Below are 19,611 nucleotides of genomic sequence, written 5' to 3'. Positions count from 1 at the left end.
TTCGGTTAGAACGTGAGAAGCAACAAATCTGAGTCAGGTGGTGTCAACTGCGGCGAATGCGAGCCACCTCTTACTTGAGTTACTTCAGCGTGGGGGTTTTGCGGCTAGTATAGTATTATGGCGAGATACCGAGAGAGCGAAAGAGAATGCGAAGAAGATACCGAGAGAATAAGGGATTCGACGGAGAAAAGAGAATCTAAGCGGATAGAAGACGAACGAAGAAGAAGCGAAGATAGAGAGGGAAGTGAGGTATCCGAAGGGAAAGCTACCAACAGCGTCACTGCGTCTCCCGCGCGTCCTAATTAGAGAAATTTAAATTCATAGCCACCCCACGGTCTTGAACTTACCCTCGGCGTACTCCCGTCCCGTACCTTCATCCCCGTTTCTCTCTTCCACTCATCCCATTTTTTTTTTTTCTTTTTTTTTTTCTCTCTCGTCCCTCCGTCTCGCCACGCTTTCGTCGCTACGTCCGAGCGCGGTGCGCATTCCTTAACTTAAGCAATTACGAATCGTCCCCTCAGTGACTCTCGGCCGACTTATACCAAAAGATAATGTCATTTTCCATCAGCGTTCTTTACCAGACGAACAATCCCCCTTAGTGAGACTTGATGCCACGTTGACGATCTAATAGTGCTTGTCCGCGAAAATTTTAAGACAATGTACTACTTAATGACATTTAAAATATTTCTTGAAGAATTTTGACACTTTGCAAAAGATTAAAACACATCAAAACTTGATAGAAGAAAAAAAGAAATTTTTTTTTTTTTTCTTTTACTATTAATTATGGTATTTCTTTATGATATTAATTAATTATTAAATTTGTGTACAAATAAGTAAAAAAAAAAGTACGCGTTTTGTTATTATAAACGATGAAAAGTAATGCCATTATCAATTTGTTTCTAAAAAGAAGTAATTGTAAGGCTAACGGTATTGCAAGTAAAACACTCAAACTAAATTAAGAAAATTAGCTGTACAAATTCGAAATAAGGAATACGTTATATCCGCTATGCCATTATTTTAATGCTTGTTATTCTCGCGAGACTTGAGACGAGCGGTAAATTAAACTAATTAAAATTTTGACATCCCGATCTTCGGGTGTATACGCGTTTCCATGCGCGGATTCTCATGTAGAAGATGTCACGTTTATCGTGTCGGCGGACGTTAGACAATGAAGCTACTAAATGTACGTAAATTACCTTCCCTTTACACAGTCGAACGCGCGCATTAGTTGACGAATCCCTCGTATCTTTAGTCAATCTACTGGGGATGAATTAACGACGAGAGGTGGGAACTGGGAGAATGAACCGAGTAGTTCAGACAGGAAATTCGTAGGGTAGGCCCTTGGGTGATCTCGAGAGTGGTCACTAATACTCCCTAAGAACGCCCGGTAGCAACCGTGGAACGCCATTCCCTATCAACTCGTGCTACGAACTAACATCGGATGCATACCTTCTTGATTAGGCTGCCTTGCAAGAGGTGAGTTACTCCGGATTGCAAATATGGTTAACTCGATTGATTGACCGAGCGATAAACATTGTTTTCGATTTACGGATTTATCTCAAGCAGGCATATTGGCAATAACAAATACTCCAAAGCGAATAATCTTCCGTATTTTATGACAAACGGATTGATTATTAATAACTCGTGATAATGATGACAATAATTCAAATGTAATTACAATAAATAGTAACCAATAATTGTTATCCGCGTAAGCACTTTAAATAATAATGCAATATGCATTATTATAATTTCATGAATGCACGCTGTATTGTACATGCGTAATCATTTCATTTATGTAACAATTAGAATTTATTTCGTGTTTTCAATGAGCGATATATATATATATAGGTATATATAATTTATTTAGCTGATGACGACAAATGGATTTTTACTACTCGACATTTGCAACCTAGAAGTCTGCCCCTAACGTTAAAATCTTTCAATTTAGTATTCTCTTTTACAGTAGTAGATCGTGTCTCTCGTGAAAAGTTTGCCTTCACTTGCGAGTATATTTCTGCTCGGACGTAATTTTTTGCGACCGTGCAAGCTAAAAGCTGGTATAAATCATAGGGTAGCTGGACAGTCATTTATAAGGGAGCCTTTCGAACTCTCGAGGTTGTCTTGGAAAAAAGAACTCCGTGAAAAGATTTGAATGAACGAAGTTACGATTAAAAATTAAGAACTGCGAAAATTAACAGTATGTTTCAAATGCACATTAAGTCTATTACATCAGATAAGGAAACAAATTAATAAACAATTTAACCTAACGATTATATATGACCGTTTTCCTAGAAATAATTCTGTAGATACAAGAGAAAGAGAAAAAGCTACGTACGAGCCAAATAGAAACTTCTTTACGACTAAAACTTTACGCTTCCTTGCTTTTAACATTTTACCAAATTCTGCACAAGCCAAGCTGTTTACACACGTTGATTGCGATAATAATTGCGGACGAGTTGATTAATTAAATAATATTAAATTAAAACTGATTTAATTTTAATTTAATATTATTTAATTAATAAAAAAATATTCTGGACTTACTTGACTGGTTTGATGCGCAGCAGCGAAGATTCTGCTACATTGATAGTGCTGTAACAAATAAAATAAAAAGGTTAATTGTAGAAACGTTTAAAAAAATATTTATTGTTTAAAAAGAATTTTTTATGTTTAATTAAAGTGCTTACCCAGGGGTTGCTTCGCTGAAGCAGGATGCCTCTCCAAGGCCTCCTCCTCCTCTCAGAATGTGCGGTAGTGTCGTCCTTCCTTACACAAGTCACACGCAGAACACTTACACAAGACCCACGCGACCCGGTGAATTTACAATCGCGAGAACATTTAACCTCTTTCGCGCGTTACTGTACATATACGGCACTCGCGCAATAAAAGTTACGAATAATAAAATTTGTAATAATAATACGCCCGATTACTTAACGAGATTCGCGAGTAAAAGACGAACGACGAACCGGTTGCGGTTCGTATGTACGACGTTATCGGCGATACGTGAGCTTCTTCTCGACGTCCTTGGCTGCCAGAAGGTGAAAACCGGAGCTTCGACGTTCCGATAGCGCAGGAGTTTCGTACACCGCTCGCTCGCCTTCCCTTAAGTGTCCTTAGTCTCACGATGTTTCTGCGTTATAAAAAAGTACACATAATCACTTAAACGAAAGCTTCGAAACATGCTCGAATACTGATAGCCGAATATTAACGGGGAGACGTGACGATAACGCGCGAGTCACGTACGCTACCTGTGCTCTGACCTCTGCGTGTTTTGTTTCAGTCACTACGCATCTAGCACGTTACAGGTGACTATGTACGCGAGTATAAAGCTGAATATTATTTGTAATACGTTACGAACTTGTGCGGATACGTTGTAACATTCGTCGTTCACGGCTCGCTTCGATCACTTTCGATCACCTTCTCGACGAAACGAATTAGCTGTTAACTTACAATACTACCAACTGCGTTTTTACCGACCGCCGCACCTTCACGTCTTCCGCAACGCGTCCGAAAAAGTCTTGGTAGTAGTAGTGAAAGATAATACTCGACTCGGTTAATCGGAGCTCATTAAAAGCGAGCCCGAATAAAATCTCTATCGATGCGAACTATCTTCGAAAGCGGCTCAGCTCGCTTCTCGTCTCTTTCTAATTCGTACTAGAATAAAATTGCTGGGTACGAAACATTACCCGTGGAAATACAGCAAGCGCTCGTAACTACTCTTAGATATAGATGATAGATCGCGGAAGTGATCTTTGTCACACTTGATCGCTATGTTCGCCCAATAAGCCTGTGATTTTCTGTCTACGCCGAAACTGTATTTTTTCGTACGACATCCTTGAATCTCCGCAGCGAAGTGAGCTACGGCGGCGTGAGCCACGTACGCCGCAGGCTACCCCCACTACTCCCACTACCAACTTCTCTCTGTCTCTCTTTCTCTCTCTCTCTCTCACGCATTGAATTTCGTTCGAACGGTCAACCGTCCCAACGAAACTCAACGCGTTAAACAAATTATACACAGATTATTTCTAACATTAAATCGAATATATCCCGATCTTGCAACGGGCCCGTACTTTGTTATATTTTTAAGACTGTCGGTTTAAAACTGCCGATAATAGCAAGCTCGAATAAAATTTCTATCAATGAGAGTTATATTCGAACGCGGCTCAGCTCGCTCTCTTTTGCCTCTTTCTAATTCGACCGAGAATGAAATAGCTTTCACTTAATAATTTGTAATTTACGGAGCAATCAAAGAAGAGAAATATACTTAACAATATGTATTAACAATTACCTGTGGAAGCACCGAAAGTGTTCGTGACTATCTCTCCCATATAGACGACAGCTCGTGGAAGTGAATTCGTCGCAGCTGATCGCTTTTTTCGCCCAATGTGCCTGTGATTCTCGGTACGCACCGATGCTCGTTTTTTTTTGTCCACCGCCTGCTGAGTTCTCGCAACGAAGTGGGTCACTGTAGCCCTCCACCACTCACCCGCGATTCTCGTCTCTCTCATGCATCGAATTTCGTTGAGACAGTTGACGTTCTCGATTGCTAGCACAAGTGAATACTGAAAATTCAATTTTTTGTTATAATGCGTTGGATACGTACGCTGCTCGTACGTTGATCTGTGCGTGTGTCTGTCGAGTACACTCTCCGACTTCGACTACACATTTCACGCGTTATAAAAGACTATATATGACAAACATATTTATAGCAATGGATATTATAATATATTTAATACATTACGAACTTGTAGCCAGCAAGTGCGTTGCGATGCTCGTTGTTCGCAGCCCGTCTCGATCAAGTTCCCAAGTAAAGTCGACCGTTACATTTCAGTACATACCAACTGTGTTTCTGTCTGCCGCGGCACCCCCGCACTGCGTTCAGAAAAAAATAATGGTAGTCCTGAAATATAATGGCCGATTCAATTAATCGGAACTTATTCGAAGTGCGGCAAATTCAAATTTCTATAAATAAGAATATCTTTCTGATTTTAATTAGAACAAGCAGAATCGAAATTGAGGTAAATCCGCATGGTAGAAATGACTCTTACTCAATCATTTGTCATTTACACGGAGCCGAAAAAGATAAATATAATTTCCACGCGACTCTAATTACTTTTTTAGACAAAAAAAAAAAAAACTTATGCGCAAACAAGATTTCTAAGAAATTAAACTTTTCTAGAATTTAAAGCATCTTTAAATTACGATTATTTGGAATCTTTTTTCATTATAAATTCTTTCGTACTATAAATTTCTATAATAAAAGAAGTTTAAGCTTTTTATTATAAATATAAAGCAACAAAATTCTTTCGTAATTCATTTCGTAATACATTTTGATATTGCTACGCTGTGAAACGGAATATCGCCAAGGTTTACTCGTAGCGAAATGGATGCGCAGCCGCGCACAGCATGGTGCACGATAAAACGTGAGACAACCACACCATTCGGTGAATCTTTCCCCCTTTCTCGCGCTTAGATAAATCTGTTTCTTTGCGGATACGATGCTTCGAGCACTGCCGCCGCATCGTTTCGCTTTTACTTGCGAAGACCCTACCAAACACGCGGATGATAGGTACTATGCATGAAAGTGTGTCCGAATAAGGCTCCGAAGCACGTTGCACTTCTGACAAACTGCGACTACCGCAGGTAGTGCTGGTGGTTGGGCTAGGCCCGAAGTTTCGAGGGAGCTAGGTAACGTCGTTGGCACCGGTTAATTTGCATCCCTTAATGAGTCGCTCACGTAACGCTCTTATCTTTACACCCTGTCTCCTTCCCTGCCCCTCCTCCCCTTCCCGCTCCGCGATCTCGTCAGAGCGATTCTGTTTCCCTATCCTTCTTCCTTTACCTCTACACCGCCACGAGGCATTTTCCTTCTCTAACAGAACAGGCCTCCACCTCCATAGCTTGAACTTCTTCTCTGTTTTCTTGTCATTCGGCCTTGTTATTTCTAAGTTGTATCCCATCTCCCTTCTTGGCTTCTTTCCACTCCTTCGTCTGTGGTCTTTCTCATCCTCACGACGTATCAGCCTTCAATCTTGCGAGGGTCTTGAAGTTTGTCGTTCCTTAAAGGTATATGCTGTTAGTTAAAAGACTAAAAAACTACAATTTGTTTTAAAAATACTTAAAGATACGTACATAAATTAATTTTATATTTATTTTAATATTAATGTAATATTAGACATCTATAGAGAAAATTTAAAATTGTTAAAAAATTTCCTATTCTTTATAATTCATTTATATTACTTTTACAACGCGTGTACAAATATGTACACCACAGAATGTTAATAAAATATTTTTTACACACGTAATTTTATTTTATATAGAACATATATTTTTCAACTATTTTAATATTATTTTGTATTTTTTGGGCGATAATAAGAATGTTGCAATTGCAGACCTCGAAAATGTGTCACCTCGATGTGGCGTTCCCGGTGCACGAAGCACCCCCGTCGCTTATATCGCCCTTCCACCCTTTCCGCTCCACTCCGCTCTGCTCCGTTATTCTTGGTCGGGTGGCTCGGAAAACGCGACGCGACGCATCTGTTGCCAAATTATTTTGCCCATGGGTCCGTGAAAAATTTCCCCCGGTGCCATTATTGTTCCGTTGCGCGTGAGAATCTAGTTATTTGCTCATTTCATTGTTCCTCCTCGCGGCCGGTCTGGAAAATACGTTGCCACTTAGTTTCTGTGGGGTTGTGACAGAAATGATAGGTGAAATTTCAACATTCGACGAGAAAAATTTGCGTAGAAAATACTTTTTGCTGCAGACAAATAAATAGACTACAAACTAATTTTTAAACTGTCGTCGTTTATTAACAGATTTTTTTATTTTGATAGAAAATGTGTATATTATTTAACAATATTTTTGCAATTATGTTATTTAATAGTTATAAAAAATATTTTATTATTAAACATTAAAAATAAAAAAAATAATATATTACTTTTATATTTATCTATAAACTATTTTTAACAATAAAACTATCACTTTAATATCATATTCGTTTGTAATTTCGGCACACGAAGAACAGAGCTGATCATGGAAGCGACAATGTCGTTCCCGCATCATACAACCCGAAAGGGCTTATGCTAGTATTACGATAATGTTATGGAAATAGGTCATACCCGATGCAAATGGAGAAACTTGATGAGTCTTCCTGAAATGTTCAGATCCGGTTTGTAGACGCATCGTGACGGTTTCATGATGTCATAATGAGGATCGATACCCAGCATTAATGAAGCTTAGATAATTTCTGGAGCCTCAGGTACCATTATTATTTGAACACCTGAAACGAATATAAGTAATATATTGTAAACTTTTTAAATTTAACTATCAAAATGTGCTTTCAGCCGTGACTACAATGTTGTATTCGTAACAAGATTGTTTCATTAAGTAGGTTGTCAGCCTTACGCTAATTGAACCGTTGTATTCAAACTTCTCTAAAGTTAAAGTGGACTCGAGTATTGGAACTGTAAGCGAGAAAAATAGAGCAATAACTCCGGAATTGAAAGAGAGATCACTTTCAGTAACATAGAAAGAGGAATAAGTAAGAAGCGTAGAAGTTACAAAAGTCGTAAAGGTCACCCGCAATGAATAGTTTATTTCCCTTCGAAATTCCACAGTGCATAATGATGATTAAGAAAAAATCTGCCTAAATTTATTAATTAAAAAGAATAATCAACGAAAATAAGAGTAATTCATAAGTCAATCTTGAAAATCAAAAAAATAATAACAGTTTGCTTTGCAATGAAATGTTTTTGAATTTAATATTGTAAAAAATTTATTGTGACGTAGCGAATGCTCGCACTGACATTTAGCCTGCACCGAGAATGCAGCCGTGCATCGTTTTTACAAGATAATTCTCCATTCACGAAACGGCAAAGAAATAACTATTCGTGTAATTACACTTACTTGCGCGACGGTATTTGGTATATTTGTGTAATGAATGAATACCGCGAATGTGACCGGAATTTACAGTACGTGAGATTTTTTTTTCTGAAGCGTTCTAATGTATTTGTCGATTGCTGTGATTAATTAGCACTACGTTATTGTGCATTTAAATGTAATTAATAGATGTACATAAATTACATTGCGATTAAAATTAATATTTTACTAAAATCAATAATTCACAAACGAAGTGACATATGATTTCTAGAAAGAAATATTTTTTATCAAGCTATACTAATAGAATATTTCTATATATGTATAAAAACGGCGCTATTTTTTTGAAATCATGCCGAAATACGGAACATGTGCGCTAAACGTCACATAGCCGTCGTCCGTCTGTCGTTTTATCAAGAATCCTATTTTATATCTGCTGCACTGGCAGCACTACTAGTAGTATTTTCTACCTTAGTCAGCCAATATCTCGCATATTGGCAGTTCTCATGTTACACGGTTCATTTCTGTGCACAGTAATCTAAATAAAATTTAAACACATTATTATTTCGTATTTTACATCGTATAAGATATACCACGAGACATAGTGTTTAAGAAAAAAAAACTTAGTTCATTAAAAATATTTCTATAAAATTCTATAAATTTTAATAAACTCTTAATAAATGAAAATAAATTATTATTTGTCTTATTAATAATATACTGTCTTTAAAAGTTTGAAAAACTAATCATGTATTATAACTTACGATATAATAAAAAAATCTAATATAAAAAAATTTTTATTAGACGTTTGCAATTATTAACAAATAAAAATTAGAACTATCTAATTATTGTGTATATAGTCGTTACTTACATTTAACCAAGTGAAGTACCTTGAAAATAATAAAACGCCATATTTCAAGCAAGCTCCTATCGTTGAAGCAGTTATGCAAATTTCAAGAGCGACCTCCTCCACTTGAGATAGTAAGAGCGGAGAGCTCTGCCAATGACATTTTTAATTATTCAATAAAAACTCGATCATGGATATAGACCTGAAATGTTCATAGTTACATTAACATTTGGTGATATTTATTTTCCACCGATATATCTTTATCGTTGTCATAAATCGTAATTACAAAATATCTCATATGCATCGAAATAAAACTAAATTTCATTCCTTCAAGTAAGAAAATAAAAACGGTGGAATGGAAGTCTATTCAATTTGTAATGAGCCCAATCAGAGCAATATCGCGTAACCATATGTTACATTCATCGCGCCAGAAGCAATTGTATCCCCAATACCACTTCTCATAGACACACATCTATGACATATTCCCTACTGCTTCCCAATTTGCCTATCCCATAATTGTAAATCACAGCAACAAGTTTCTAACTGATTGTCTAATGCGAATGCCGATATGTACTTACGATTCGAATCCGGATCTCTCATTAACTAGACATTGGCCGCGAAAACAATTATCAAAAATTATAACGTCTAAAATAAAATTCTTTTTACTAAAAAGTTAAAAAAAAATCTTTCAAAGTTCATAATTTCGTTCTGAATATATGCATAATGAGTATATAAGTCTCAAGAATAAAACTAGCGATCAACTTGTCATTTAATTAACTATTTTTTATGATTTCCAACTGTACCGTACTGTTTCTAGCTTTTCACTCCGCATTGTGGCAATTACCGACATGCCGACGAACGGCGAAGTCAGCTAAACAAAAGACCGTTAAAGCTATCTTCGATATCCGTATCCTCCGCATCTGCCCAATCTCGTTTATTTCGTATCAACCTTTTCCATCAGGTTCATCAAGTGTTTCTTTTGTACTGTCTTTCATTGCCGATCGCTAGAATAAATCGCACAATTTTACGATTGCTTTATCTCTCTCTCTCGATTGTCTTATCTCTATCTTTCTCTCAATTGTCTTATCTTGTCTTTTTTCCTTTTTTTTTAACATTATTAAGTCCATGTAAAGCTGCAACAATTCACACATTCTTTCATATTGCGATCAATTATATTCTTGCCAGTCGGCCTTCAAACGTTAATCAGCCGTATATATTTTTACACTTAATATGAATTAACAGCGTATTCGTTGATTGCGTAATATCTGACGATAATTATAATCACTCGTGAACATCTTTATAAACCAATTTCGTATAGATATCGAAATAAATAAATTGTAGAATTTAGTATGTAGGTCGATTTAATTGATTTAATCATGCAAACGAATTCGTGTATGACGCGAGAGGAGTTTAGTATTGAACACCAAGTGGACTCGAACCACTCCAGGGTTAAATGAATCGACCCGTATATGAGGTCGTTGCCGAAGTTACGTGAGAGTACTCGTAGTCAAAGCGAAGCGCGCTTATCTCTTTGGTTATTCAATTATGACAATTTGATCCGAAGGAGGGTATACGTCTCGCACACCAGCACGTTTTGTACCGATGCGGCGGCAGCGGAGGCCGTTCCGCGATAAATTGAGCTCTCAAGAAGGTCTGCGATTGCCGTATATATGTGAATCGATGTGGAAAAGGTGAATGGGCTTGCAGCAGTTCTGGTGACGCTAGAGAAGAAAGGACGGCGATGAGTTTCTCCTCTTCCTCCCTTCTTTCTTTTTTCCCTATAATGTACGCACATACACACGTCTGGCCTCGATATGCAAAATCGCTGAATATGGCCGTAAAACGCAGGCGGCGTGTATGCCAATATGGCGAGTACGGGAGACCAAGTTCTCTTCTTCTCTTTCCATCTTCCCTGCGTAACCTATAAAGAATAAAAATATTAACGATAACATTCCCACTGTAGGATTTTTCTATTTTATAATCGACAGCCTACATATTATTCTCTAAATACTTTTATTATATAATTATTGGCAGCTGTAATTTTTTTTTTTTTTTTAATTAAAATAAAAATTTAAGCACACAGCGTGATGTATTCTTTACATTAAATTAGTTTCACTGCTGCGAGCTGATCACAATTTTGGCACGTCTCAAGAAAACTATGTATTTTGCGATTGTAAACGTCCAATCATTCTCGAAAGATCGTTCCTCTGCGTGTCGACTGAAATGTCTCATTTCCTAAAAGGAACCCAATTTCCGAGCAGTTCCAAACAATAAAAGAATAAGACGGGAACGAAATAATGATTTGCAAACGATTGAATTTAAATTATAGACGTCTTACTACAGTGACAGAATGTAAATCTTGATTTTTTGTTTTACTTGCCGTGCAAAAGAATTTTTTTGTTTATTGTTTATAAAATATTTAATTATTTCGATGTATCACGTCGAATATTGCAATTTATGATCAAAAATTTGTTCTCATAAATTACATCAAATGTGATTACGTGCATTTTCAAATATTTATTTGGGTTATAATAGCAATACGTATCAGATTATGAAATTAAATTAGTATCAGATATAAATTGACCTAAAAATTTAATTAGTTTAAAATAAACAATTATAGTAAGTCGTAGTAAGAATATTGATAATGAGATTATTTTACATTTTATAACACTGAATTGATTTAAACACTTAAGATAACGATATCACCTCGAATCTGCTAATGCGTATTCAAACACGGAGTATATAAACTATAAAGGTATAATTAATAATATAATTAGATTAAAAAAAAAATAAAACTATTAAATAAAAAACTTTAAATTAAAGTAAAAACTATAATTTTACATTAGTCGCATTTTAAACTTACTTTGCACTATTTTTTCAATGTCAATTGAAAAGAAATCAATGTTGCTCTTCACATGTCTTATTGATCTCGCCGAAAGCTGGGAGTTTATGAGAAAACGACGATATAGGCGAAAGATTTTGTGTTCGTCTTCGGCAGAAACGAAAGCACAGCAATGAAGAGAGAGCGAACAGACGAGATATAGGTAGAGAACCCGAGCTGGCCGTTGTGTGAAAGCGTCAGCACACACGTTTGTATGGTGGGTTGCCCGACAATAGGCATTGTGCACCCGCCATAACCAGGAACCGAACGCGACAGCACCACGCCAGCATTGTCCGAGTGTCAGCCAGCATCCTTCTCCTCTCTCGCTCTCTCGTTCAGCCTGCTTCTCTTGCACTCACCCTACATTTCGTTCATTTCGTTTCATTCTTTCTAAATCCCTCCTTTCCTCATTTATTTATGTACCTCAATCTTCTTAACATTTTGCCAAGATGCGATTCGTAACAACCTGTAACAGAATTTAAACTTGTTATTTGTGATTATTATGTGAAACATTTAGGCCGCAGATTTATCACAACAGATATCTGATAAGAATGCGAATCTTAAAAAGTGTGTGGAAGCGATAAAGCGATTTGAACTGATAAAAACGATCAACTGATGGAGCATATAAAAAGATCTTAGATTGTCGAATGCGTAATCTGTAGTGATTCGTTTCAAGAGAGCACATCTTTCAAACAGCAGTATGAAAGGTAAGGTGTGATTTATTAAATTAAAATTTAAAGTTATTTATTATTGAGTGAATTACGTGAAAATGTATTAAGTAATATATGCGAAACGTAATATTCTGTAAATATTAATTCGACTTTTTTTTCCTCAATATTTTCTAATTTATTTAATACATTTTAGCCATATTCTTCCTTGCTGTCTTGGGGTGTTTTTTGGGTGTATTTTATGCTCAAGCGCAGGAGGTGCAATGCCCAAATAAAGCACCAGGAGATGGAGAAGAAGCTATTATCATTCCTCACCCTACCAATTGTAAACATTATTTCGTCTGTGACTACGGCCGAGCAATTGTGATGAAATGTCCTGATGACTTACACTTCAATCCCGTAAAAAAAGTTTGCGATTTTCCATGGCAAGCTGGATGCACGGCTTCAAATCCAGATTCATAATAACGTGAATATATTCATATATCAATCTGTGGACTTGCATGGCTTTTACACACCTTACATGGGATTATACTGTACATACTTTTTAACGAATAAATTTTCCATTACTTAACATTGTTTTGCGAGTCTTTTGATTGGTTTGGGATATTTTAAACTCATAAAAATGAAACATCAAAAATAAAATATTGGCAGAAACTATCATTGAGCAACGGTACTGAAATTCCTTATTTCGTTTTAAGCTCCTATAGAGTTTGTCGCTTTCATCGCTCACGCCGATACTGCTCTTCATGTTACATCGCATCGTGCCGACGTCGCTCTTCGTCCGTCAGTTAATGTCGTATTCTCCTTGCAAAAAGGAGAATGGGATAAAGAGGCGCGAAAGGAAAAGAACGAACGGAGCGTCGGACGGAGAACTGCGAGGGAGAACGCGGATCGAGACTTCTTATCGGTGCGAGTCAGCTACCAGCTGCCAGCTAGTTCGCTTACGCGCATCTCGTATGTTCCTTTTCACCCCTCCGTTTTTCTCTCTTCCACTTTTGTGTCGCGTTCTCTCGCCCGCAATACCTTTTTTCTTCCGTCACTTCCGTACCGGCGTCTCACTTTACTTTTGCCATTTCCCACCTTGACACTCACTGGAATGTATCCGATCGATGGAAGCGTCGACAAGAATGTCGTTAATGGATTCTATTCTGTATCAAATTGGAAACCGATTGGTTGCCGTCATTGTCATAAGATGCGCCGCGAGATAAATGTATATCGATGATCGATCCGGGAACGTTTCACCATTTGTTAATTTAACTGAAGCGAAAGAAAACTTATAATTGCCGAGGCACTATTATTTAATCACGATAAATGTATAATATAATATTTCCGAGAGAGAGAAAGAGAGAAAGAGAGAGAGAGAAAAGGCACTTTTTGTTTGCACGTCTTAGAATCCTGACAGCAATAAATTCTTATAAAACTATATTTATCTTTTTAATAAAATTCGGATATACTTCATAATTATAAGTTCGTGCTTTAGCACAAAATGCATTTAACCTTTACTCATTTGCGCCGTTCTTCTTCGTTGTTTCAAAAATAAAGAAAATTTGGGATACATAATCCACCGTTTAATTTATGTAGCTTGTTTTACCAGGTGGTACGTTCCGTCAAGGTGTTATGCGCGGCAGGAGGCAAGGTTGAAATTAATAGCCAGACATTTTTCTAAGTAAGGAAGATAGAGAATGCAAAAGGGAGGATAACGAAAGAGAAAGAAAGACGCAGTGATTATAAAACGTTCGGATGGCGTGCAAAGAACGCGGAAGTCTCTTTTGCACGAGACATACAGTGAGCTTAGGCTTCGTCTGCAGATTACAGTTTCGTTGCGTGTCTTCTTAGACTTGTTCGTTTATTATACGAGTTACTAGCATGCTTTAATAAATAGTGTTATTGTTTTTCAATTGCTGATGCCCAACTGCTGCTTACTCTATTTCTTTCTCGTCTTCTTCAATATTAAAAATAATAAATTAAGTATTATATCATAATTACATATATTAGGACTTGCGTAATATTTTTATACGTTTGGTTCTATGCAAAAAGATAAAAAGAAACATTTGTTAATACACTATACATTATGACACCTAAAAATTTTGTATAAGATTATAAAAATTTAACGTCTTTCTTTCTTTTTTTTGTTTTTAATTTTTTAAATAGCATTCCTAAAACCTTATGAAAAGAGCAGATACTTTTTTGTCATGCTACGGAATGAAAAAGTAGGGTACATACATACAGTTGGCTGAACGGCTGGCAGTCGTCCTGCAATGTCCCCAAGGAAATCAAATTATCGATATATGTGGAACTGATGTGCACACGTAACGTATATATGACGAAGTGCAAGCTGAGAGCACAGGTGGCCGACTGATATTGGTTTTGCTTCCGGATTTGGCGGACACCCTTTACAACGGTAGACGCAAGCGAGACTCGCTACGAAGGGCAATTACCCCACTAAATATTCACAAGTTCATTACAAGCCAAGTTGGATGCATTCATGCTCTCCTCTATTCCTCCTTCAGCTTTTTCCCTTTTCATGTCTTTACTTTTTCTCGTTTCTGCAACACAAATACATATTTTTAAAATAAACTTAATTCCGCAGGGTATTTTTTTTCTTTACGCAAGTAGATATATTTTAACTCTTGAGATTTAATCTGTAAGTGATTAATTAAGTGAATAAATGTAGCATTCAAAATCACTTGACACTGTATTATTCTGCTCTGCTTTTTTTGTATAATTATTGTCACTCGAGTGATGAACGATTGAAAAAATTACGGTGAATTTTGCGGCGATTTTTTATGATTAACATTAATCAGCGTGACGGACGATTATTTTTCTGTTTTTATTTACACACCGTATTCGTAGAGTACGTTGCTTACCTCCACCGGATCTTCTCACACGAGTCGTCCTCGATCTCGACACACGATGTAAAGCAAAGTCTAAAAGTTACCTTACCTTTTATTTCTTTGGTCAATTGTCGTTTGCAGAATGAAGGACGTCAAGAATTTGTGTCAAGCAGTGATTAGAAATATTCCTCACACACTTTTTCGTCCTCAAGTTCTTCAAAAATTATTTGTTTGAAACTGGATGAGAACCACGGCCGCGACGAAGAAGACGGGAAAAGGTGCAGATCTCACACCTCTTGACAACGACGATCGCCGGAATCCGCTGAAAATGACGAGTAAAATGAGTCGGAAATACCAGACACTTCGTGCATTTCGTAAACGATATTACTTTTCCTTTCTGAAGCACTTTTCTAAAGCACAGAACGATGAATAGAATATCACAGCAGTACCGAAAAGGATTGTTCGTTTCTGAGCCGACGACGCCGATAATTATTCATATATGACTCTTCTACTAATCTAGCACAGACTTCGTCTCGGATCTCGACAGACTATGCACGAGCAGCAGAAGATGCACTGAACATGTAAGAAAGCAATTGCGCATCTGCTACGCGCAGATTCTCGGTCAGATGGCACGGGCCCGGTCACGGATTTTGGCACAGTAGGAGATGCACTTTACATGCGAGAAAGCTACTGCACATCCGCTACGCGCAGATGCTCGGCCGGTCTGAACTAGGCTACTAGATGTCGTAAATACGAAATATTTTCTTGTATTTTAAGTGCAACTCAAACATTATTTAATAGGGACTTAGTTAATAGTCCATTTACAGTTATTGTGGTAGAGTTGCGGAGACTCAGTCGCGAGGACGTATTTTCCACTTACTCCGTAATTTACGTGTATATTCGACCGCGGACGGGAAGGTTTACCATACGAATAAGTGTCGACTTATGTCAACTATACGATGTTGTCGACTCGGGAACGATCATTGTCTGTACGCCTGAGTTATCCTACATGTCGCTCTGTGCTTCGTCTCGTGCCTCGAAAACGTGTTCCGGAACAACAAGGTGATATCGCGGGTGCAGCGCGTACACAGCGTCCGACGCGTTGTTACTCCGCGTGAGAAGGACAGCGACGATCGGACCTATTGCTGTCTCACTTTTTTTACGCGGTTCTCTCTTTCCCTCCAAGGGCCGAAGTCTCTTATAACGTTTACTTTAGTTTGATTGCGGAGATTCGGGCGCGAGGACGTGTTGAAAATCGCTCCGCAATTACGCGCATTTTAGGCCGCGGATAGGAAAGAGTCGCATATGAGTAAGTGTCGACGTCGGAAATTCGAGAACGAGTGATCATTTTTTGTACTCGTGTGTTATACCACTCATCGTTTGGCGCTCCGTTTCGTGCTTCGAAAAAGTGCTCCGGAACGACAAGGTTATGAACGGGAGTAGCGCGCACGAAGCGTCCGACGGGCCCGACGTGTATTATTCCACTTCGGGTATTTTCGACCGACTGGCTCCCATTACAATTTTTCCTCGGTAGGTTCCGGTGACCGTCAGTGTGAGAGTGCGAGATCCGCACCTCGCCCGTCTTCTTCGTCGCGGCCGGGATTCTCAACCAGTTTCGAACGCGTAATTTTTGAGGGACTTGAGGAAGATTAAATGCTTGGAGGAACATTCCGTATCGCGACCCGTTTCATTCGCCGCGTGGTAGAAACTCTTGGCAAATTTATATTGTACAACAAATAATTGTTCGTCGCGTTTCTTAATTTTAATTGTAAAAAATCGCCGCGATAACCCACCGTCGTTCTTTCGGTCGTTCGTCTCTCGAATGATAGTGATTGGGATTATAAAAAAGAACAGAGCAGTGGAATATAGTGTCAAGTAATTTTGAGTGCTACAAGACGTCAGGATAATCCAGAATACTGCCACTGAAGGAAGGAAGGAAAGAAGGAAGGACGGACGGACGGAAGGCTAACCTACCTAACCGAAATCTACAAATGTAAGTAACACAGCAACACGGCGTAGATTACTCAATTTATAATTGTCATAAAAAAATTATTACAATTAACCAATGCCCGAATGTAAAGACACGGAAAAATTGGAATCTTTAGAAAAACAACGCGCACATGGATTCTTCTAGTTATCACGTCATTATAATTTTTAGACTCGTCTATTATATTATTCTAATTACAAAAGAGATCTATTCGTACTCGCGGTCATTGCGCGTTTTATTATTTGCTGAGATATAAGTGATAAAGTCACGTTTGGATCTTCAATCGATAGGTTTTATCTAATCGGATTTTAAATCGTTGCATTATTGCTAATAATGTTTAATTTAGTTTAAAGTAAGAACTTCTTAAGCTGTATTATTCCCTCTTAAATCAAACCTTGGATATCTTAACGCACGATTGTCGCAGCGCCGAGATATTTTAATGCGGGCGGGAAACGATATTGTGAAATTGTGTATGAAATGACTTTTATTTCAATCAGATAGGGATTAACGTTAGACGACTTTCGTGTATCAGGTTTTTATATAACACCCTTTATGCAGACAGGGTTGGGAATCTAGAGCTAACGGCGGTTCTCAGCACGCTGCTCGGACACTCTGCAAGGTTTTCCGACAAAAAGCTCATAAAAATTTAATAGATCGTTCGGCCCGAATGCAGCGGCTGACTTTTTATGGCTTATAAATGTTTCGTTTGACCGAAAACAATTTTCTCGGTCCGAAGATCACGGCGTAAACTCGGCAGCGGCTCGGCTAGCCCCAGTTCGATATATCTTTCTAAAAACGTTACCTTTAATCGAAAAATTCGCGGGGAACAATTCACCTTAATAACCAGTTGATTTGAAATTAAGTCAAATTAATTTCACTCGTCAGCATTGCGACAAAATTATCCCAGTTACTATTTCAATTTTGTTACTATTTCAATTTTATTCATTCGGCGCGGTTACACAAATCAGTTGTTAATATAATTAGTATTACTAGGCAGAAGTTGATGATGACGTCCGTTGTATTGATTTCCGGCACGTTCGCATTTTACTCAGAATTTTCAAGGAGGATCGCACGTCAGCTATTCGGTGGGGACCCCGATTAAAATTCAATCGGTTATCGTCGGTACGTCGTGTGATACTCCGTGTTATGTCCGGTGCTGATAACAATCCAGCGTATTATTTAAATTTACGCGTCAATCGATTGACGGATACGGTATCAGAAATTAATGTGCGCTTTCGGGATAATTGTAAATATCATATCATTTATATCACAATAATAAACTCCAGATTTATATTTTATAAAGATATTGCCGTAGATGTAAGAGGTAAAACTTAGCCGCGAGAGCTGTAAAGAAAAGGACGACGGTGTTCTTCTCTCCCCTGAACTCGATCTGGATTTACGATATTAGTTGGTTCCTTACTCCACCTACGCGTTAAATTGGTTTCCTTTATTTATTTTGATACTTTGTATTACGGTCTACCCCTTTGCCGTGTAAGGTTTACGTTCGGGGGGACAACTATTTCTTCGTAGTATTTTTATATTCTTTTGTATTTTATAATCCTTTCTCTCTCTCTTGCGCGCTCGCTTTACCTATCTCTGTTTCTCTTCTGCATTACTATATAGTTCGGATAGATCGAGTGAGTTTATATAACGTATAAAACCCCCTTCGAATAGGAAAATTTATGTACCATCGGATAGTGAAAAAGCAATATAAATGAGATTTTAAGTATACCTACCGCAAATATGTACGTATATTGCGTGCGAATGCGAGCGTTTGCTTTCGTTTTCTCGGTTTCTCCTCGTCGGGTATATTTTCTATTTCTATCGATAGCGCCAGAAAATTTCGTCGTATTTTTATTAAGCGAATCATACCATAATATTGAATAAATGCATAAATGAAAGCGCGCGGATAAACGCTGAATAATTCGAGGTAATTTCGAAACGAAAAGGGTTTTCATTTGTGTAAAAAGGATTTTTGAAGGTGAGGGCGGATTGTTGTCAGGATCATAAAAGCAGTAGCCAACTCGCTACACCCTAGTGTGAATTTTATTAAAACCAACCGAATAAAGAAAGAAAGAGAGAGTGAACAATTTACACTTTTTAATATTTTGTTTATTACATTGTCTCAACAAAAACGGTAAAAAAAAAAAATAAATCCTTTATGGAATATTTCAGACGAGGTGTAAAAAAAAGAAGAAGAAAAAAAAACATTCTCGCGCTTACAACTGCTTATTATTCAAGTTTCTCGCTAAAGACGCCGCTCTTTCACGAGAAGGAAGATTAGTACTTTTCTTCCACCGTAAGCGCGGGATGATTGTCGGTGATAAATTTTGACAGCCCCAAAGGAATAATTAAAAACCACAATAAACTAGAAGATATATTACGCGGCTTGAAAATAATATTCAATCGTCATAATCTCTTAATACAATATTTAATTAATGTTTTTACACACCCCACCCCCCTCCAAAAAAAAAAAAAAAAATAAAAAAGAAAGAAAGAAAGAAAAAAAACAACACTACTGTCG

At 37.5% G+C, this 19,611-nt stretch overlaps 2 protein-coding genes and 1 long non-coding RNA gene across 5 annotated transcripts in view; 1 reads left to right on the top strand and 2 right to left on the bottom strand.

The window, feature by feature from the left end:
* Stac (C2 and C2B_Munc13-like domain-containing protein staccato) overlaps positions 1-2,886 on the bottom strand; it is a 102,344-nt gene extending 99,458 nt beyond the window's left edge. Inside the window, exons 1-2 of the mRNA XM_070674603.1 lie at positions 2,685-2,886; positions 2,542-2,589 (exon numbers count right to left, since the gene is read on the bottom strand). The gene's annotated coding sequence lies outside the window, so the exon portion shown is untranslated. The remainder of the gene's footprint in view (positions 1-2,541; positions 2,590-2,684) is intronic.
* The window catches only part of LOC139113430 (nucleolysin TIAR), a 461,769-nt gene that overhangs the window by 40,962 nt on the left and 401,196 nt on the right, over positions 1-19,611 (top strand). The window contains exon 1 of one of the 2 annotated variants that reach the window (XM_070674616.1): positions 16,842-17,093. The exons of the other annotated variant lie outside the window; for it this stretch is intronic. The gene's annotated coding sequence lies outside the window, so the exon portion shown is untranslated. Of the gene's footprint in view, positions 1-16,841; positions 17,094-19,611 lie in introns of those variants that run through there. 2 annotated transcript variants of the gene reach the window in all.
* LOC139113432 (uncharacterized) lies at positions 5,232-15,034 on the bottom strand. Of its 2 annotated transcripts, XR_011547690.1 has the most exons (7): positions 14,490-15,034; positions 11,581-12,064; positions 9,521-10,638; positions 8,742-8,919; positions 7,117-7,277; positions 6,392-6,653; positions 5,232-6,056 (listed from the first exon to the last, which is right to left on the bottom strand). It is a non-coding gene; the product is annotated as an uncharacterized lncRNA (long non-coding RNA). The 2 variants fall into 2 exon arrangements; XR_011547689.1 differs by having other exon boundaries at positions 8,742-10,638.

This window comes from Cardiocondyla obscurior, linkage group LG02 (genome assembly GCF_019399895.1).
Source record: "Cardiocondyla obscurior isolate alpha-2009 linkage group LG02, Cobs3.1, whole genome shotgun sequence".
NCBI lineage: Eukaryota > Metazoa > Arthropoda > Insecta > Hymenoptera > Formicidae > Cardiocondyla > Cardiocondyla obscurior.
Note: the sequence above shows the minus strand (reverse complement) of the source record. Positions and strands in the feature narration are given on the sequence as shown.